At 33.3% G+C, this 23,891-nt stretch overlaps 1 long non-coding RNA gene across 1 annotated transcript in view; it reads left to right on the forward strand.

Annotated features, from left to right (window-relative positions):
• Positions 1-4,027: 4,027 nt before the first annotated feature.
• Positions 4,028-23,891, forward strand: part of LOC129012775 (uncharacterized) — a 28,795-nt gene continuing 8,931 nt past the window's right edge. Inside the window, exons 1-2 of the long non-coding RNA XR_008493714.2 lie at positions 4,028-4,180; positions 21,075-21,171. This is a non-coding gene — a long non-coding RNA (uncharacterized LOC129012775). The remainder of the gene's footprint in view (positions 4,181-21,074; positions 21,172-23,891) is intronic.

The raw sequence follows: 23,891 nt of genomic DNA on the forward strand, positions 1-23,891 counted from the left end.
TACTCTTCTATTCAAAACTATTTAGTTATTTTTGCCTCTTTCTTATTCAACAATAATTTCAGAAGTACTTGTGTTTTTAAATTTTCAAAAGGGACATTTTAAAATTATTATTGTAAGGCCAGGTGCGGTGTCTCACACCTGTAATCCCAGCACTTCTGGAGGCTGAGGCGGGCAGATCACGAGGTCAGGAGATTGAGACCATCCTCACTAACACGGTGAAACCCCGTCTCTATTAAAAATACAAAAAATTAGCCGGGCGTGGTGGCGGGTGCCTGTAGTCCCAGCTACTCGGGAGGCTGAGGCAGAAGAATGTCATGAATCCAGGAGGCCGAGCTGGCAGTGAGCCGAGATTGCATCACTGCACTCCAGCCTGGGTGACACAGTGAGACTCCGTCTCAAAAAAAAAAAAAAAAAAAAAAAAGATTATTATTGTAGTTAAATGAATTACATAAATATTAGAATAACTGAAATGTTTAGACCTTCAGGCCGTATCATTCACAAACATGATTTGCTTCTTCATTGACTCAAGGTTTTTATATTAATAAATTTTTACTTTCTTCATTCAGGCCTTACATAATGTTCTTCTATTTTGTATTTAAGTAGAATTAAGACCAAAATTTTTTTTCATTATAATGTATTATTGCAGGTATTCAGAAAACATCTTTATTGGAGAACTGGAATATTGGAATATTGGAAAAGTTATTTATCTCCATTTGAAATGGTCTTCTATCAAGGCCATTTGTTGAATGATCTCATTATTCTTATCCATTTATATCCACCAGATCCAGTTTTATCCAAATGATTTTATTCATTGAGGGAAGATTTATGACCTTATAGCAGGCATTGTGTGAACCTGGAAAGATACAGAGATAAAGAACTTTTATAACCCGTGCATGAAGGCAATTTGTTCTAGTGAATGGGGAAGGATGAAAAGAAAAACAAAAAAGTGGATATTAAAGGTGGCATTGAAAAAAAGAACAAATATCCAGCCTAGAGAATCGGTACATTACCATGCAATGCTTTATAGACTTGCCTCAAACCACTTTGCTTACCTTCAATTATGGATTTGTGCTTGGCTGTGTTTTTCCTTGCCAATATGTGAAACGGCTCTATCTCATTTGATTCATAAAGTGTTGAACATCTTAAAGATGCTTTATTGCCACATAATTATACATATTAATGGGTTACAGTGTGATATTTCAGTATATGTGTACAATGTGTAATGATCAAATCAAGGTAATTAGTATATCCATTACCTCAAACATTTATTATTTTTTTATGTTGAAAAAAGTCAAACTCCTCTTTTCTAGCTATTTGAAAATATACACTCTTATTGTTAACTATAGTCACTCTACAGTGCTATCAAATGCTAGAACTTATTCCTCCAATCTAGCTGTAATTTTATATATATTAACCAAACTCTCGCTATCCCCTTACCCTTTCCAGACAGTATATATAATAAAGTCTTGCCTTACTACTTTCAACAGATACTATATTATTCTTAAAAATTATCATGCCAAAAAGACTTGTCTCTAGGCATCACTGTTCAGAGATTTTTGAATTTTGGAGCAAAGAATCGATCTGTGACTATAGATAGATCCTATAAAAATCATAGATATTCATTTGGACTATAGTAGTATAAAAGCCTTTCTTTCTACTTTCAGAAAATTTCAAGTGATGATTATTTTGGGGTGAGGATGTTGAAAATGTATAGTATAAGAAAGCAGTACATGCCATGGGAAGCCATGAGCTGTGAGCCCCAAAACTTTGTTGGATAGTAAAAATATATTTTTTATATCCAGGTGCTACAAATACTAGTATTTATCTAAACAGAGTTAACACTATTTCCACATAGAACATATCTGTTTTGAAGAGGCATTGATCTCTTCCAAATAAAATAACGCCAAAATCTATTGATTTAATTGGCATTCACCTTTTTAACCCCGAGCCTAGGAAATTTTCAGGCTTCATTGCACTTCTTGTCTGCAATATCTCTTTTTATATGTTTTTATATATATATGTGTGTATATATATATTATATATACTATATATACTATATATAGTATATATGTACATATATACTATATATACATATATAAACGTATAAATAGTATATATATGTGTATATATAGTATATATGTGTGTATATATACTATATATACACTCAATATATTTATAAGTTAGAACCTCTAAACAATGTATATTCGGCTGTTTTCATATTTTTTTCTAGTCTTGGGTAAACAGTATGGCAATATGTGTCTGATGGGGTAACAGAGCAGTATTGTTTGCCCTATTGCTCCCTTATTTCAGCAACAAATCACAATTGTATGAAAATACAGAAAAAAATCCAAAAAGACATGGGGAATTATTTCTGGAGTATCACAGAGCCGTTAGTAAAGTTACAGCCTCTGGCTTGCTGGGGCTGTACTTCTTCACTATGTTATTGGTGCTGTTGTGCTTCTAATTTGAAAAGAAAAGGGAATTATGTTGTCACTGGGGCAGCTTTTGGATATATGGCTAATATATATTTTTAAATTTTCTGGCACAGAGGAACATCGTATACATTTATTTACTATTTTGTTTTAAAATTTCTAAGAATATGTTTGCATATGAATTATATGAGAAAATATAAAATTTGGGAAAATTATACACAGATATGTTTTTGTAGTGTATCAATTATTATCAAATAACAGTTTTAACTATGAAGTGAAATCACAGGCACAAAACCTAATGGGCCTTCAATCAAGCATTATATTTTGGAGCAATATTAGCCTTACAGATTTTTTTTGTGATCAACTATCTGGCTATCTGGCATAGACCTAATTAGCTCCAAGACCAATAATTCACTTTATTGTTTTTAAAGAATTACTTATTTGTGTTACCCGGGGAAAAATTCAAATGTCAAATCTACAAACATACTAAGAACTCAAAACACTGTTGAGAGACAACAGGGAAATAAATTTTCATCTAGAAATCAAGAAACACAGTTTCTTATCATATTTTAACATCAGGATTACATGTGTGACACTAGGAAAATGAGTTCTTCTGGTTTTCAGTTTCTTCCTTTACACAACAGAATGGTTTGACTAAATAATCAATGCAAAAATATTTTGATATTGTCACATAGTCATGTTTAATGGCTACTGAATATTGTAGAACAAGAATTATAGAAGTGAAGTGGTGATTGTTACATTTACCATAATGAATAATCATATCCTTGGGCTTATATAAGGATCAGAGTTCAAATAAAATTTTAAGATTGTTGAAATAAATTATTTTAGCTCTTCTACTTTCATTTTCTATGATTATGTGATCTCATGAATTATGATTAATTTATGAGTAGTAGACAATATATTATGCTATGCCACTGTAGCAGAAACATAGACTCTAAATAGATTTTTCTAATGGCAAGGTGAACATAACCAAAGACTGATGTTTGAATTCATATGGCTTTCTTACATGTAGAAATTGCCTTCTAAGAAAATAAGCTGAGCCCCATTTGAATCAAACTTTGGAATGTGTGGTAAGATACAAGGGAAAGTTTTACCATTGCAGAGTCCAAATTTTGCTGACTAGAACCCTGCCACAGTACCTCCTGATTCAGAAAAGAATAAACAGTATACAAACTAAACTGCTGAAGTAATCATTTTCATTAGCTCGATTTTCATCTCACCCTGAATTGACCCTGGAGCTCTATTTATACTTAAACTTTAAGTATAATTGTGAACATACGGTAAATGAGGAATACATGAACCTGAGTAAATTTACAAAGTCAGCCATGTAAAAACAGATTCTTAGAGGTCAAACTAAACTAATGTGTAAATCCGTAATGGTTTTCACCTCCAGAAACAGAGGTTATTCTTTCCCTCAAAATAATTACCATCATTCTAGCTTTATAAGTATGCATTGTTATTGTTTTGTAAGACAAGCTGATTTCAAATCTTGCTTTTCCTCTGTCTTTTAATCTTTATTATAGTATTTTTATGTTGCTCTATTCTCCTTTTAAAATGTTTCTATTTTCTTAATGCAGAAACAATTGATCTTGATGGAACAATCTTGTTTTTATATAAAATTTCAAGCTGGTGATGACATGTATGAAAGGAAAAGTGCTGCAAGCAGTAAATGCTGTTGAGTTTGCATTCCATTACATCAGCATATCTAAATGATCCTCTTTAGCCCAGTAAGTACCTATACTGTGCTTACTCTTTCCAAAGTGTTTTCCATGTCTTTAAAATCCAAGTTGATGATAACTCTTTCATAGGGCAGAATTCAAGTAAATATTGTAAAGGAATAAAGACTTTGCAATGACCTTTCTATATGTGATTATACAATGCAATCCCAAATTGTTTTTAGGCACTAAGCTGGAAGTTGAATGAGGAGACCTAAGTCAACAACGATAATTTACCTTTTATTTTTTAATGTAGAAAGTACTTGAAGTATCATGTATATTTTTCTCTATGTTCCTATTTAATACTAATAAGACTTGCCCATGACTAATTTATTTTTTGACTGGCAATTTAATTATGAATAAGCCAACAAGATTATCTCATACTTCAAAGGAATAGTCATTTTCCTAACAGTCTTTGTATTATCTGCCGTATATTTAGGGAAATTATCACATTAGCTTACCACCAATTATAGTATTATTGATATAAAAAATTAAGACCACATAGAGAATGATTACAGAAAAGTAACTACAAGACATTTGAGGTTAGTTGTAATGGAATTATTAAACGAAAACCAAAGAAAGTATTTGATTTAGATCAGGCAAATAGAATCTTCTCGACTCAAAGCTCCAACCTCATTTTATTTGATATTAAAACATTAAAGTAACTAATTAGTAGTTCCAAACACATTCGCTAAAAATCTAATCATGTTTACATTTTAACAAAACTATGGCTTCCATGCTCTTCCAGATTTGATGTCCAAATACTTTATGCAGCTCCTCAATTATCTAGCAAAGCAACTGACAACAAATCAAGACAAGGTATAGGAGACTATAACACAATTGGAGAGCACATGCAGTTCTGAGATAGAGAAATGGAATGTTAAGACTAATAAGACATCTAGCATGGTTCTTGGAACAGTGGGAGACAGATTGTTTGTTGCTTGATTGTAAGATTGATGCAATGACAATGTATGAATGGCTGACTCCACTTGGCTTAACTAGTATAACCCCGTGTGTAATGCAAACACATTCAATCACAATGTTACTATAAAGCCCAGTACCAAGGCAAAAACACAAATTAGAAAGACATCTGAGCAGCATGTGAATTATAATGTTAAAGATTTCACTTTTGAGTTATTTCATTTATTGAAGAATAAATAGGTTTATTCATGTCTGGATTTATTTTGCTTACTAGCTTAGCCACAGATACCCATAATGCTTGTCAATTAACTATGCTGGTTCTCTGTGGCCATCACAGCGAATATTTTTATAAAAAATACTGTGAAACAGATGCACACATAATAGGAATATAATGGTAGGAAAACCACTTCTGCCACCTAAAACTATTCTACAGAGAGATTCTTGACTTTCAATAACATAAAGAGAAAGGATTCCATAAGCTTTAAGTCATATAGTATTTATATTTTATTCATACTTACAAAAGGGATTATATTGAGTATTTAGAATTCTTATACAAGATTATGTTTCTATAAGCATTGCGTTTTGAATTCTATGCTGAATAGATATTTGCAAACAGTGATGACTCATATTAAACTATAATTTATATTTTTTCCAATTTTCCATTATGAATTCTCTTTGTAACTTATTCTAATGCCTTAAAATATCCTAAGCGAAGATCATTATTATACAACGTAAAAAAGATTTTCTGCTTCAGATGAAACTAGTCTTTTTTGTTTCTGAATGTAGAATATCTGGTCATTATTCTTTATAATATATGCTTAAATTCTTTTGTTTGGTGAATGTTATTAAGTACCACATTAGTCCTATATTTACAGTGTCTGTAAATAAATGTTTGGGAAATGAATGAGATTCTTACTTAAAGCAATTTTTTTCTTTCATTTGAGTTTTATATTTTCTACCTATAGTGTTCTTGTGCAATTATGATACTTCCCTTACTAGATTTGTTTTCTTTTTGAATTTGTTTTCAGTGATCTGCTTTCTGATTTAACAATTTGGATAGAAATTAGGAGAATGGTAAGATGATGGCCTGATAATTTATGATAATTCCATATTCCTTGCAGAAAATTTAAAGAATAATTGAACATGGTTGGCGCATAGTAGGTACGTCAGGAGCATCTAAGACTGCATTCTTTCTTTTTTGTTCTTGAAGTATTTATATTTTTAAAGTTTAAATTGAACTCTGTGATTTTGTATACACTAACTTTTTAAAAGTATCTAGAAAATGTATCAGTTTGCCTCACTAAGATTGCACCATTACTTACCAATTCATTTATCACTCAATTTTTACTTGTCTTCAGCCTTATTCTTTTGACTGTACTTTATTACTAATAAAGTTCTTAATATTTGCTCTTTACTTAAAGAGACATTTATCTAAGTAAAACGATCCCAGAAGAACTGAAAATATGCAATTTCAGAAAAATATATATCAAAATTTATAAAGTTCAGCAACAATAATACCAATTAAATTAGTATTTAGGAGAAATCTTGTCAAACTGATAGAAATTATAGGTAAATATATAGCAACAAATACTATCAAAAAATACATTTTGAAAATTAACAGCAATTTAAAAAAAGTAGTGTACACTAAAACAAAAGTAAATTTAATAAAGCAATTAATGTTGATAAAACGAAATATTGCTTAAATTGATCCAAAAACAGAGGTTAATTTTTGGTGCTTGTTCTTTCCAAAAAAATAAAATAAAATATTGCACAAATGTCTAGTAATAAAAATCACAGGGAATTAAAAAAAGAAAACATAAATAAAATTAGGAATAAAAAAGGAAACAAAATTGTAATGTAGTAGAAACTGTAATATATGTAAAACAATAACCAGGATGAATTGCATGCCAGTACATTCAAAGACTTAAATGTAACTGATAGTTTTACAGGAATATATTAATTAATAATTTTAACTCATGAATTTATAGCAAACAAATAAAATATAGCCATTAAATAAATTGAATCTGTAGTAAAACAGTTTTATAAAGGACACTTTTTATTGGTATGTTTACCAATCCAAGAGGCAGTTAGTTTCTATTTTACACAAAATATTTCACATAAAGTGGGAAAGATATCTAACTTATTTTTATACCAAAATTGGAAAAAATACAAGAAATTTGCAAACATTTTTTCAATTAAAAATTTGAATACAAAATATTTTCAGACAAAATGAAGCAGAGTACTAGAATCTATATATCAGGATAAAGTAGCACAAATACCATGAATATAATGTCATTCACCATCACATAAATTTATCAATGTAATTCACCTCATGAACATAAAAAATATTTTACCAAATGCAACAACTCTTATTAATTTAAGAAGAAAAAGACAGGCAAAACAAAAATCTTGGTGAATTAGGGGTAGATGAGATATATTATCTGCTGAAAAATTGTAGCAAATATACTTTTATATGTTTTGTGTATTTGCACTTACTCTGTTTTCTTTTTTAACTATATATTTTTAAAAGTATAATATTGATTTTTAAATTTCCAAGGTAGATGTGTTTGTGTGGCTATGTGCCTGTGCGTGTCTGTATGTGCATACACATATATTTGTGGGTTTGTGTGTGTGTGACAGGAATAAAAAATCAGAGCGAGAGAAAGTACCAAAAACTGGCTACCTCTAGAATATACACCGAGATTGGCAAGAGAGAAGGGTGTGTTAGAATTTTCTTATTTTATTGTGTACAGTATTTAATGTTTGTATATTTATGCAATATACATATATTATTTTCTTTATTTTGTTTTGGAAACTTGTGAGTTGTTTATTTCTGGACTCTTTCTTTTTTAAAAACTTAAGTTGAAGGGTGGGTACAAGTGCAGGTTTTTTACATAGATATCATGGGGGTTTGTTATACAGATTATTTCATCACTCAGGTATTAAGCCTAGTGCCCATTAGTTATTATTCTGATCCTTTCCCTCCTGCTACCTTCCACTTTCCAATAGGTTACCGTGTTTGCTGTTTCCCTCTATATGTCCATGAGCTCTCATCATTTATTAGGTTGGTGCAAAAGCAATTGCAGTTTTTGTCATTAAAAGTAAGAGTTCTCACTTATAAGTGAGAACATGTGGTATTTGGCTTTCTGTTCCTGCATTAGTTTGCTAAGGATAGTGGCCTCCAGCTCCATCCATATTCCTGAAAGGACATGATCTCATTCATTTTTTTATGGCTGCGTAGTATTCCATGATATGTATGTACCGCGATTTCTTTTCCAGTCTATAATTGATGGGCATGTAGGTTGATTCCATGTCTTTGCTATTGTGAGTAGTGCTGCAATAAATATGTGCATGCATGTGTCTTTATAATAGAATGATTTATATTCTTTTGGGTATATTCCTGTAATAGGATTACTGGGTCAAATAGTATTTCTGTCTTTTGGTCATTGAGGAATCACCACACTGTCTTCCACAATGGCTGAAGAAGACATTCATGTAGCCAACAATCATATGAGAAAAAAAGAGCAATATCACTGATTATTAGAGAAATACAAATCAAAACCACAATGAGATACCATCTAACACCATCAGAATGCCTATTATTAAAAGTCAAAAAAAAAAAAAGATGCTGGCGAGGTTGTGGAGAAGCGACACTGTTGGTGGGAGTGTAAACTAGAAAAGTCTATTTCTAATGTATTGACAAATCATGATTCAGACTATGGCAGTCAGAAAGCCAGTCCCTGTATTACAGTAAATTTATCATGGAATCGCCTTTCTAGGAAGAGTCTTGGGAGGCAACATGATAGCCTTCTCCTGGTGATATCTGACTTGACTGCTGGGTGCACATGACTTTTCTTCTGTGATTTCACATTTGATATTTAATAAATATTATGATAGAATGGTGAAATTTTGATTTGTGCAATAAAATATATTGAGAAATTATGGTATTCAGCAATAAATTAATATGTCTATTTCTCCTACATTCAAGAAACTTAATTGCTCTGAAGTGCTTAAATGTGAAAATAAACTAGCTAGATGAAAATGCAGGTGAAAATTTGCCTCATCTCTGGATGAAAATCACTTTCTGCGCATAAAAGTAATAAAATAAGGTTAAGCGCGGTAGCTCACGCCTGTAATCCCAGCACTTTAGGAGGGCAAGGCAGGCAGATCACTTGATCTTAGGAGTTTGAGACAGCCTGGACAACATAGTGAAACCCTGTCTCTATTAAAAATACAAGAAATTAGCTGGGCATGGTGGTGCATGGCTGTAGTCCCAGCTACTCAGGAGGCTGAGGTGGAAGAATCACCTGAGCCTGGGGAGGCAGAGGTTGCAGTGCACCAAGATCCCGCCACTGCACTCCAGTCTGGGTGACAAAAGTGAAACCCTGTATCAAAAATAATAATAATAATAAAGTATAAAAAAGTTAATAGATTTTACCTCAACACATTACAATTTTATCTAAATATCAAAAAGTTAAAACTACAGCTGAAGAAAAACATTAACTATTAAAAAATAAGGAAATAAGATAGATAGTATCTATAGCAAATGAACATTCAAAAGAAAATGTCAGGCCAGGCACTGTGGCTCAGGCTGTAATCCCAGCACTTTGGAAGGCCGAGGTGGGAGGATCACTTGAGGTCAAGAGTTCAAGACCAGCCTGGCAAACATGGTGAAACCCTGTCTCTAATAAAAATACAAAAATTAGCCAGGTGTGGTGGCAGGCACCTGTAGTGTCAACTAACTGGGAGGCTGACGCATGAGAATCACTTGAACCTGGAAAGTGGAGATTGCAGTGAGCCGAGATTACACCACAGCACTCCAGCCTGGGCAACAGAGCGAGACCCTGTCTCCAAAAAAAACAAAAATAAAAAGTCAAAACCCACTATTAATAGACAAAGACCATAAAGAGACAATTCACAAAGGAGGAAATATATAGGATTAATAAAATTATAAAAATGTGCCCAAGGTAGTAGTAAAATAAACACAACACAAAAATGAAATATCTTAACTGTCAAATTAGAAATAATTAACAACGATATTAATATTTAAAGATTGAATGAGACAGGTAAAGTCTTATACTAGTTGGAAAGTAAAATAACAAACTTTTTAAGAAGCAATTTGTTGATATTTACTTAATTTTGTTGATCCACTCTTTATAAGGAAAAGAAAAGTGAATTCTATGTCCTGCAAGAAAAACAGTTGCAATCTCAGGCAGTCATTCCAAAAGATACAAAAAATAAAGAGCAATATTAAACATGCAAATTTGTATTACTAATATTTTGTTGGTACTAGTACCTGTGAAGTTATCACCAAGCTACTTTCAGAATAAGTCTAGCAACAAATCTTACCTAATCTCCCTCTCCCTCTCCGTCTTTGGTGGTGATAATGATGAATGAGAGGTAAGAAACTAGTTCTCTAAGTAGAATACACACACAGGGTGTGCATGCACACGCACTCACACATTGCAGTTTGGATTCTTTGGGACAATTGGAGGCCATGTCTAAATGTCTAGGTTTTTGAGAGTGTGCTCTAGAGAATAATTAATTTTCTTAATGACTTCTCTTATTCTTGCTCTCTTAGCTTGTTTCTCCTTTCTTCTGTTCTGATCAATTCATTGTAGCACATAGCACATTCTCATAACCAAATATCAAACATGATTTTAGCTAGAGAAATTAAAGTATTTGAGTCTTAACACACAGTATTATAATTCTTCCTTAGAGATAATTTCTTCTGGAATTACTATACTTGTGGTGTTTGCCAAGGGCATGCCTATGGGAAACATGAAATAAGGCAGCAGATTTAACTTTAGGTGACTGTAGAAGTAACTAGCAACTTTTATGCCACGGGAAATATTTACATGGTTAAAACAAGCTTTCTTATATCAAGTGTTAGGCCTCTCTGTGGGCATTCCTAGAATACGTGGATCCCTCATTTCTTAAGGGTTTCATCTCCCAAAAGAAAAAATATTGTACATGTTTATATAAGAATTTAGATATATTAGCATACAATCATCCTTTGGGATCCTTGAGAAGATTGGCTCCAGGACTGCTTGAAGATAGCAAAATTTACAGATGCTCAAATTTCTTATATACTTATCTCTATCCTGGGACTGCAAGAAAAATGGTGTAAGCAGAGCACTGACTGGAATGACTGTGAGACCATACGTGACAAGGCATGTACAATAAGGATATTTTTAATATGACATTCAATCATTAAGAACTCCATCTTTGAAGCCTTAATAAGTTTCAGGATCTATTCAAGGAGTTCAATATGTATTGACTTGTTTTATCTTCACAACGCCACAAAGATAAAGGTACATTTATTATCCTTATTTTAAAGCTAAGAAGATTGAGTTACAGGGAGTTTTGCTTGCCCAAGTTCACCCAGATCTTAAGTGACAGAGCAGGATTCAAATCCAAAAACTTTGTTTAATATACTGATATCTGACTTCATTTCAGTGAGGTTATGTGCACATCTATCCAACTGCAGTTAATTTGGCATTTATTTTTAAGTAAAGATTTTGTAAAATTTATTATCTGGTTGATTATAAGAACAGTTGATGAATCACTATTTTAAAATCTTCATAGTTTCCATAAATAAGCTAATTTCCTTTAGCTGCTTTATACTGGAGATTTTATAGAAGGCAAAGAGTTGCCAGTACAGCACCCTCTTTTGTGTATACTTAACCCAGAATGTAGGACAATTTGAAAATCAAGGTGCTCAGAGTGCATTTCTGGAACCTCTTCACTGAGCAGCATCTGTGCATGGAAGAACTGTGACCTGAAGAACAGGAGTATCTGTGACAGACAGAGGCTGTGTAAACCTTTCCCTTCTGTGTATGGACACAAAACCAGATCTTGTCTGCCAGTAGATGTTGACACTGGTGAGTGAGATAACAAGGAGGGAGTTACCCCTCACTCCTGCCCCTCCAGTATCTCATCTCTAATGTGATTATTATAGCAGTTCTCTAAAATTCTTTCCAGTTAGAAAATTTATGCACTTAAGTTGCTGTGAATATTCTCACTGAATCTCAAACTTTCCTAGTCAGAGACTTTTAAAAGGCAACACCTTGACACTCTAAGATTGTTAAATTCAATAAAATGCTCACCATGAATTCTAAAAGTGTTGCCAATGTGCCATTCAGATATTTACAAAATTTTCTCTTGACTTGAATAGAAAATACCTTACTTCTAAATTGAGATCCTTTGCTTTTGCTATCAGAAAAAAAAATGTTAATGGGAATTAAGGAAGTAATAAGAGGGGAGGGGAAGAGAGAGAGAGAGGGATAGGAAAAAAGGGAGCTGGAGAGACAGTGCTGGTTCATAGCATTGCAGAACAAAGCTAAATGCTAACTATGACAGAATAAGGTTTATATGGCTATCACTTCCCATTGAAGTTACTGGTTTCATTTATTCAAAATGTTTTTAAAGCAGTCAGGTATTCAGCCAGCCCAAATAATAATAAAAAAAAAACTTGTATCTTCCTCAAAGAATGAATTTGATTCTGATTAATGAATAGCAGAGAGGTAGCTAATTTTATTTTTATACTAAATTTCACAGCATTGAATGCTCTTGATAGAAAAATCAATCATGTAAAATGACTCCTGTCTTCAGGAATAGAATATCTAAAGTGCTTCTGAAGAGAAAGGCATTAGATTTTAAATAATTGAAAACAATTTTTTCAGACAATTCATCTTCTTTAGAATTGTTTACTGAATAAAGGCTTAGAATAAAAATGACAGTACATGTGAGAATTATCTTTCCAGGAAAGGATCTTTTCAGGAAAGGATCAAGGAGAGAATACAAAAGGGTAGCATAGGAGGGATTTGAAACTGTCATGATGACAGATAGGACAAAATTTAGATAGGAGAAAATGTATAGTCATTGATACTGTTTTGTTTCTGTTTGTTTGAAAATATGGAGAGGTAGACATGTTTGGAAGTGATTGTAATACAACTTGAAGATAATTGGATAATGAAGGAAAAAGAGCTAGGCGGTAAGAATGATGGGCATGATGAAATGAACAAGAATTATTATTGTCTCTGAAAAGGAGAGAAGAGGGAAGAGTGAAAAGAAAGGCAGAAAAGTAATTTCAGTGGTTTTAATATCAATTTTAAAAAACACATTCATATTTTCAGGAGTGAAAATAAAGGAGACATGACTTCAGGAATCTTCTCATAACTGTTCCTTCTGGTGCTGCTGTTAAATAATCAAATTTCACACTTCTGCCTAATAGTAATAGTGAGGGCAGTGACCCATGCCTAACACCAAACTGTAAACTATCAAAGTTCAGAAAATACTTAACTAAATCACAGAATGTCTGTTAGGAATACCTGTTACAAATCATTTGAAACTGGACCAAATTTTAATAAAAAGAATCCAAATAGGTTATATTACTTGAATTTGTTGATTTTTAAGTATTTTAACTTCTAAAATTATTTTATATCCCAATTAATTAAAGAATATAATTTGATGTTATAATTTCTAAATTCCAACTCAGATGCACATGAAATATGGTGGTATGACAAACTTCAGTATTGTAAGAACTCATCTACATCTTTATGAAATTTAAATTGTTCTGAGCATATTCTGGAAGCATTTTCTGTGAAAAAAATTAAGATTTTAGTTATCAACAAAACATTCATTTCAATATATAGAAAAGTAGACAATATTATTCAAGTGATTTTTTTCATTCTTCTTGATAGCAGGAGTATAATGATAGCCTTGTTAATAAAATCACTCTAACAATGTTATTTCTTAAAGTTGTAGAAACTACAAATAAAGTATCATATGTAAAGTAACTGGTACAGTACTTGGTATAGCATAATTAATTAATGATTGGTTATTAAATACATTATTTAATATTAGCCTCATTGTATTCATTTATCTACTTATCGATACACAATTTACATATATTCAAAGCACATATAATGTAAATATATACATATATGTACATGTGTAGACACACATATGTAGATTATTTTAATTTGAACCTGTGAAAGGGCACTGAATAATTCTGTTGCATATATATTTTGTGTCGAATTTCTTTGTAGGAAAATATTTAGGTTCTAAATATCAAGGGCTGCAATCATTTGCTCTATGCTCTCTCTGTCCCAAGTGCCTGGCACATAGTAACATGCTCTATCTATATTTATGGATTGAATTTGAAAATGAATGCAGTGTTCTAAAGAGGCACGTTTCCTTTAGGTATCTTAATATTCTTCATATACACTTAATACCATGGTGTCTTACTGGCTTTCCTCCATCTTTCCCGTGACCTTATCAATGTATGTCCCATATATTACAACCACACCCATCATATTTTTGCAGACAGAGCTTTTCTTTCTGAAGTTTTGTCATCTGTTTGTTCATAGGGTCTTCATTTTCTGTAAATTTTTTTCACCTAAAAGCTGCCACAGTCCTTCTCATTATTTATATTGCATTAGCTTCCTTTTGTATAATTATTTAACTTTTGGGGTAATTATCTCTAATTTCTTAATAGACTTTGAAATTGAGAGCAAATACTGTGACCCATATTCCTTTATTACAATTTATATTATTATTTATTACATTTATTTTTATTTTCTCCGACAAAAGCTCAATAAATATTTAATGTCTTGGGAAGTTTCCCAAAACAGAAAATTATTTCTCAATAATATACAATGGTGTGGGGAAATTGTCACTCTCATATACTGCTTGTGGGCAGTAAATTTAGTTAAATAAATATCATTAGATAGGCCTCTGTGAAAACCTCTGCCCCTTTTCATCTCAGCCACTGTGAGAAGTTTCTCCATTTGTTCTTATGGCAAAGAATGCATAATCCTAGCACTTAAATGTGTCTCTCAATACTCTGAAATTTCTTTGAGAATGAGGACAGAGAAATGTTCTTGCTGTTCAGTGCAATCTCTATATAGCATTCAATGAATTAATGTCTGTTAAGTGGATTCTAAAGTTACAGAAATTTTCTGCTTAATTTTTTTATTATCTGCTTTTACATTAACAAGAAATATTCTAAGATCATATGATGTTATCATGGAGTGATGAAAATAGTTATTTTCTAACACATGGACTTTTTGTTAACCTCATTATTCCTTATTTTATGCAGTAAAAATCATCTGAATGTATATAATTTTTTCTCTGTTTTGGGGGATAAATTCTACTCTAAATTCAACTTTCTATGTCTTACTACTAGTAAATGTAAGATAATGAAATTTTTCTCCTGACTAGAAAAAATAATTTTAAGCCAGTCTAAACACAGCACCCATCTAGAGGGGGCAAACTGATTTCCTCACATATACCAACACTGCCTGCCAGCAAAAAGTTTAGTTCCAATCTGTCAACATGTTTATCTAAGAAACAGTATCTGTATAATTATTTGTGCATTTTGCTGCATTTTCTTAATAAAAATGATTAACAGTAGTGACAAGAAGTAGATGTCATAAACTGAATGCAAATTAAACAAAAATAATAACACTGTGTTTCTCAAAATGGCTAGCCCTAGTTAGAAGGTGCTTGGGATTGAATTCCTCCATCTGTGAAGGAAAAGAAACGAATTGTTAAATGTATGTGAAGTATTATACTAAAGAACTATTATCAATAATTGTGTCTAAAGTTAAGTTTAATTAAGGAGGTTGTAACATTTTAAGCTCTTTTAAAACAAAACCATGTTCATAGCTTCCAATTCAGTTGTTCAATGTTAACTATTCTTTCAAGAAAAATTTCAAGAACCCATTAATATTGAAACTGACTATACAAATCCAGATTATTATCTTAGTCTAGCCTCAAGTTAAAAGTAAACTCTGGGCAACCCCTTAGCATACAACTAAATAATATTCAGAATATTATTCAGAATGAATAAATGTGGAGTAGACAATTAAATAAATGTTTGACTATGTAAATAAATTAATGATAAAATAAAAAAAAATAAAAGTCTGGCTTTTCCCACAATTGGGAGCAATTTGATTATACTTATTCAAAAGGGGTAAGATGTGGGGTCAGTACATAATCTACCTTATAAAGACATCCTAAATTTTCCTAGAAAACATGAAGAGCTTTTTCTTATTTTGATACATACAAACTTATATGTACCCCCATTTTAGCATATACTAGCTTGAATTATAACTGTTTTCAAGTCTTTCTTTTTTCCTTTTTTTCCTTCTAAGACTATGGATATTTTGTGAGAGGAGCCAACTCTGCATTTCTTTTTTTTTTTTTCATTATAACTTTTATTTTAGGTTCAGAGGTGTATGTGCAGGTTTGTCATATAGGTAAACTGCATGTCCTAAGGGTTTGATGTACAGATTATTCCATCATTCAGATAGTAAGAATGGTAGCCAGTAGGTATTTTTCTAACCCTCTCCCTCTTACCCGCCTCCACCCTCAAGTAGGCCTCGTTGTCTATTGTTCTGCTCTTTGTGTCCATGTTTTCTTGTTTGGCTTCCACTTATAAGTGAGAACATGAGATATTTGATTTTCTGTTTCTGCATTAGTTTGCTTGAGATAATGGCCTCCAGTTCCATCCATGTTACAGCAAAGAACATGATCTCATTCATTTTTTCTGGTGGTGCAGTATTCTATGGTGTATATATATATATATATATATATATATATATATATATACTACCTTTTTTTAAATCTAGTCTACCATTGATGGGTATTTAGGTTGATTCCATGTCTTTGCTGTTGTGAATAGTGCTACAATGGACATATGCATGCATGCATCTTTATGGCAGAGCAATATATATTCTTTTGGGTATACATCCTGTAATGTGATTGCTGGGTCAAATGGTAATTCTGTTTCAGGTTCTTTGAGAAATTGTCACACTGCTTTTCAGAGTAGCTGGACTAATTTACAGTCCCACCAGCAATGTATAAGGGTTCCCTTTTCTCTGCAACCTTGCCAGCATCTGCTATTTTTTAACTTTTTAATAGCAGTCATTCTAACTGTTATGAGATGGTATCTCATTGTGGTTTTGATTTGCAATTCTCTAATGATTAGTGATGTCCAGCATTTTTCATAACTTTGCATTTATTTATGTATCCTTATCACCTAAAAGATACCACACGTTCACCAGGTGTTCAGAAAAATGTGTATTGAAAGAGACAGATAAAAGAAAAAATTTAAAGCAAATAAAGAAAGATCCAAGAAGCTTATTAATGGTAATATTTTCACATATTTGCTGTGAAGTATGAGACAAAGGTTAGGGAATAAAAACAGCTCTTACTACACAGCAAAAGTATGTATAGATGTTGATACTTTTTCCTTCACCTCTGTTGGTATAATTGCAGAACTTTTAAGTAGTTCAATAGGGAATTCAGGATTACTGTATACTTTGTTGGGAGAAAAAAAAATGTGAGATAGTTAATTTGTAGCTTTGTCTGGATAAATTATGTATTCTAATCTTGATACTGATTATTGCAAAATAATCATTGTGCTACAGTGTGCTAAAATACTAGTTGGAAACTAATTGTTGTGAACTTTTTATCTGTACTCGGTGAGATTCCTATGAAATATTAAAAGGCTAAGCAGGGCAAAATTGTTTAGTTAGCAAATTAATGTATAATGCCTAAAATGCAAGCTTCTGCAAAGCTCAACCTTTTGGCTAAAGATTTTAGGTCACCACATTCCATATTTTGATCTCCATGACATTCAGATAACTGGTTGAAATGTTAAAAATTCAGTCAATGCTGAAGTTATTTATACCTACCTCATGCCAAACATCTAGTCTGACATTTTGTACTGAATTGCCAGAATTGATCAGGTGGTTACACTGATACACGTCAGATACACACATGCATGTGCACACATGCACAAACACGTACACAAACAGTGATGGCTTTTCTGCTTTATAATAAGTTTTATTCATTGTAGGAAATTACAAAATCCAGATAATTGTGAATGTAACTGGTTTCTGGCATGAGTTTGCCTTCTTAGGTTTCAGGCAGAAAGTAATTTTATAGTTTTCTGTTAATTTCAGTTTCTGAAACAAAATGCTAGGGTAATCCCATGCTCTTAAGATAATTTTTAGTAAGTACAAATTCTTTTGGTCACTATTAGTTGCGAAAACATGTTCCTTTCAGTAAGTAAATCCCCATCTACTGCATAAATGAAAATTCCAAATTCACATCTTTCTTGGAATGTTCTCATCCCCCATGTGCCAGCCTGCCTCTGAGTGGACAGTGGATCTTGAAGCAAAGGCAGAACTGGCTTCTGTATTGCTCCGACTTCTCTCCTAGCCTGCAACTGCTTCTAACACCTACAAAGTTAGGCTAGAAGAGCAAGTGAAAAGAACAAGCTTTTCATTATCTGAATCAATTGCAATCTGGGATCTGGTTTGTGTGTTTGTCAAATGGACAATTTCTAGCTCTTTCTTTCATGGGAAAGGGACTGCTGAGGTGTCTTTGATGTAGGTCTGTCTCCCCTGAGGGTGGTTGCTCAGCCGTCTCCTCAGCCCTTCTGGCAGAACTACTTCCGTTGTGCTCTCTTTAGTCCCAGTGGTCATTGTTGTTAGTGTCTCTTATAAAGTGATTACAGACAGCCTCTCTGTTGCTGGGTCCACATTTGGGCGCTGGAAAACATTGGCCATTGCGTACTCATCAGCGGAAGTGCAACATTCATCTAGGTCAGCACTTCACAGTTTTTCCTTCCCAGACATGAGAAGTGCCAGCCACGTAACCTTTCCTCCTGACTTCTAACAGGTGAGTCAAATGGCAGTCCCTATGTCCTGCAAATTCTAAGATCACTGATCAAACTCTCTGAGTGTTCTTGTTGAAGTTCCCTTCACCTGAGGCAAAAGGAAGCCACCTCCATGTGCGGAACACACGAAGTGTCTCAAAATATTTCCTTTTCCCAGCCTCCTAAACACCAGTCTCTTTCATGAGCCATATCTCGATGACAGACCAGTTCTAGCCGAACTTGATTTGGACTACACCTTTTGCAAATCCTGGAGAAGAGGTGCAGCAACTCCTCACGATGCAAGGTTTGTAGAATTGATTGGTTGTTCATTTTAGACTCTAGAGTCTCTTTGAAAATGCTGAACAAAGAAGAAAATTCACATTTAGTATCCAATTGCATAAAGAATAACACAAAAATTACTATCCAAATACAAATGTTACTTATTTTTCATTTTTTTCTCTCCTTTAATACAAACAAAATTGAATTCATATTGTAGGTAAGGTTATATATATCATTTGTTGTTACTCATTGTTGCTTATGAGGTCATGAGCATTTCTCCACATTGCTAAATATTCATCCAAAATGGAAATATTTAAATAATTGAATAGTATTATTGGGTTTGGTATATGGGGATCAGATCACTTCTTTCTAGTTCGTAATTGCTGGGCTGCATGGAGCCATGCCTTGACCTGTTAAAGAGGATATGTCTACAATCTGAAGTTCCTGAGCATTGACTGAGCTGGGCCAGTGACTGCTGGTTCTCTGCATTGGCTCACTTGGGAAGGAAATGAGTGGTATTTAAGTATAGTTGGGAGAATGAAACGGAAATGTAGGCTATTTCTCTTTTCTTCTGATCCGGAACAAAATTACTTTTGAGCCTCTTTAACAGGTAGATACAGCCATGGGAGTAAGGCGTGGGTAACAGAACGTAGGCAATCTGTCCCATAAAAACCTCCTCAATGATCTCTACTGTCTTGTTTTCTCCATTCATGTTAGAGTTCCAAGCTTAAAGCTGTATTAGATGACTTTGTGTTGAGGATAGTAGAACTTTTTTTTTTTTACCTTTTTATAGCAGGCTCCTGTTACAGAGCAAATAGGCTCATAGCCCAATGCGCACAGAAATTAATACCTATGGTTCTGGCTTTCCAGAAAAGAAAAGCTGTATTGCTAAAACAGCCAGTTGAAAGGCCATTGTTGAGCTTAAATATGTCTACCCAATTTGAAGTGTGGGCCACATTTTAAGAGATCAGAGGGCAAGAGAAAGGATTTAGGAATGTTGGCTTGGCAGGGTCTGATTGGAGGGCTTCAGATTTGACCATTTACTGTAAGGTATCTTGAGGCAGATTTTACCTCAGATCTTCTGGGCCAACAGACTCCTCACTTCTGAAAAAGTTCTACCATTCAGGCTCCAGTCATGTATCAATCCTCTTGGCTCTGAGGGGAAGAAACATTTATTCCAGGTGTTGTTAGAAGTCAAAGCTTTTGCTATGGCGCATGCCCAGGCTGCATAACACAGTTTTTGGCTCTGTCTTACTGAATGATAATATTTTTTTTTGTATTTGAAAATAACCCAACCCTAAATCAACAGAGATCTCCAAATGAAGAAAGCAACACTTTTGCATCAATTTACCTTTGCACTGCTTCTCAGTAAACTTTGTTTCCTGGAATTCTTATAAATAAGCAGGAATATATTGCGATATATTGGCACTGTGAATTACAAATCATTATAGTTAAGAGCATATTCTAACAATAAAATGTAAAAATAATTGGCCAAGTAAAATAAATGTAGAGTTTTTTTAAACTAAAGTAAAAAAAAAAAAAAAGACATTTATTTAAGAGATTTATATAATGTTAAAAAACCAAGGGTGGCATAAAATATAATTTTGGAATAATAACTTTAAAATTTGAAAGTGACACTTAAAAATAGGTACATTAGCAATATTTGAACTTCAGCCAATCTCTGATGATGATTTTGTAAGTAAACTGTTTTTAAAAATTAAGAAATTTACTTAAAAATAATTTATTTTGTTTGATGTGGAAACTACAAGAATTTTTATTTGAATCCAAATTTAGCCTAGTAGATTGTCATTCAGTTAATTGTAGGAATACATTTGTGAGTTATGGGAGAGTCCTTGGATTAAAATAGAGATTCTGTACTACTGACATACTGACTGAACAATTATAACTCTTGGTTGGGGGTCAGAGATTTAACAAGAAGTGAACATAACTTTATCAACAGTTTAAAGCTAAGTTAAATATTAACAATTTGTATTTTCAAAATTCTTATTGTCTTGCTGATAAAAATTATAGAACTATCAGAATGAATTTTCCGCATCAGCCACAAGAATGACCTTCTGGTGTACAAGACACTTCTTACCATGTAATGCAAGGAAAAAAAAAAGTTCAGGTAACGGGGTTCTCCCTAGAAACCACATAATCTCTGTCACTTCCATTTTCTGTTTGGAAGGAGTTCTTATATATAAATTGCCTGGTATTTCACAATGTGACATTGCCACATCTCATTGGTATGGGCAGCCAAACCTGCTCTGACAGGTGAACAAAGATTCTATACTACCTAGTGACTGAATGAACTAGATTCTATACTACCTAGTGACTGAATGAACTAAATTGTCTCTGTTGAGGGTCAGGGATTGAATGTTGACACGGAGATCTAACCAGAAGTGAACTAACACAGACGTAAAGAAACCAAGAGAGGGTAAAAATGGAAGCCGTGAAACCACAGAAACCATGGGTAAGCAAAAGCCACAAAGGGGAGCAATAAGGGAGAGACAGTAGGTGATCACTGAAAGTATCAGTAGACATAAAAGCAGAAACAGAATAATTGAATCACCGTAATGGAAACTATAGAGCTCTGAGCATTGAACACCTGCTGGTGAGGTGAGAACATGATTACTAGGTAGCTAGAACTGAATACAACCTGGAAAGGATTATATAACTTCATTACGAATGAAGTCATGCAGCCATTGAGACTCTAAAGTTCTTTCTTACTTCTCTGGTGATGTGGAGGTGGCTTTAAAACAATGCCTCATTAGCTGCAATTATGTACACATATCTCTTTTACTCAGAACCCATCTGACAATTCTAACACAAATGGCTAGAATGCTTTTGAGTAGTCGTTTTTTATTTCATGATAAATAACTAATTATACTCATTCATTCTTGATTATAACAAGTCAGAACATTTGTGTTGTTTCAATTGTTTTATTATTATTCTGTCTTGTGAAAATTTTTATATTTCTTTCATAGATGAGATAACAGATATAGAGAGGTTGAATACCTTGCCCAAATATCTCTGGCAAGTAAATGGAGAAGGAGGATAAATGCATGCATGTAAGTGCATATGATTTTTGCAAAAAATGAGAACATACTCCACAATTTGTTCTATAAATTGCTATTTTACCAATTATGTTACATAGTTATACTTGCGTGTAAGTATACATGTTCCTTCCTCAGACTTGTTAACTGTTGAATAGTATTTCACAGCATTGAAACACTGGAATTTGTTTAACCACTTCTCTATTTATGGCTTATTTATTTCCAGCTTTTTATTCCTGGTGATGTAGCAGGATATCAAGTGATGGCTTATTTATTTGCAGTTTTTCATTCCTGGAAATGTAGCATGATATCAAGTGAGACTTTTCCATAGATTGTGACTTACTTAGCTCTGTTGTCCTCAGATTTGTATCTAGGCATGAGAAAACTATGGAAATCTGGGACTAGTCTTTCTCTTAAAATGATTTAGAGGTGGCCCAATCCTTCCTTAGAATGAGTACTAAATAGGCGGAGAAAGAAAGAACATTGTAATTGTGAGTTGTCAGCCTGCCAAAGAATACTGAAACTTTTCCTTCATAAATTGGGAGTATGCTCATATGCTTTTGCTTACCCATGGTTTCTGTGATTTCACACCTTCCATTTCGCCCCCTCTCTTGGTGTCTTTGAATCAGCATTAGTTCACTTGCTGTTAGATCTCTATGTCAACATTCAATCCAAGTTGAGTGAGAAAAGTCCAACATTTAATCCACGTTGAGGGAGAAAAAAGTCCAAAAATCCAGAATGATTCTCTGAATTTGAAGATGCCTGAGGAAGGGAAAATCAGCATCCCATTCACAGCTGTCCATCTGCAAACATTCAGATCCTCAAGCCCACTCCTTGCCAGCACCAGCCTTCTTTATAAACCAGGATGGTAAAAAGAGTTTGCCCTGACAAACACACTTGTCAACAGTGGTTGATTTAAAGATGCCAATGGGCCATCCAGGATAAGAAAGAAAGTAACCAATAAAGAGGGATAAGTAAATGCCAATAAGATACAAATATTCTATCAATATTTTGTCTTTTTCAATACTCTACCCTGCCCCATTTCCAGAAAAGAAGAATGCAAAGGGGACTTAAAGAGTAGGTCATGCCCCTCCACCATCTGAGTACCTCAAGCCATACTTTAACCTGTTCTGAGAGAGGGTAGGACATAGTCTTATAATTGGATTTGAGATACTGGCATTCAATGCGAAAATATAACCCCTCATTCAGATCATCTTTCCCACTGAGAGCAACTACAAACTCCAGATAAAACAAAACAAAAACAACTAGCTAAGTATTCAGTGATTCAGTGGAGTCAAACTTAGATAAACGACAAAAAAGTTGTCAATTTCCCATTTTCTTGCAGTTTTTCCCTGCAGGCTGACCACAGACACAGAGCAGCTCATCACAGGCAGCTAATTTTGCTAAAAACCTCACTTTCTTTCTGGATATAGAAAAAAGGAAAAGGATCCTGGACAACCATGGCCAGCTGTCAGAAAGTGAGGGGAATTCTCGCAGGAGAGAAAAAATGGAGGATGAGATCCGATGATTCTGCGTATGCGCACAATCTTAAATTGATCCATAAACCACGTCACTGGGGACAAACTCAAATCACTTCAGCAAAGGCTTAAATAATAGGATGGAGATTTGAACAAGCATCCACAGAAGATGAGAATGAGCTAACAGAATGACTTGAAAAGATGAATTATTAGCTAAAACAAAAGCATCAACATAGAGGAATATAAAAGATCCTGGATTGAACACAACATACTAGCCACAGTGCCATAGTCCAAAATTATCAACATTAAAACAA

Source organism: Pongo pygmaeus, chromosome 15, assembly GCF_028885625.2.
Source record: "Pongo pygmaeus isolate AG05252 chromosome 15, NHGRI_mPonPyg2-v2.0_pri, whole genome shotgun sequence".
In the NCBI taxonomy this organism is placed as follows: Eukaryota; Metazoa; Chordata; class Mammalia; order Primates; family Hominidae; genus Pongo; species Pongo pygmaeus.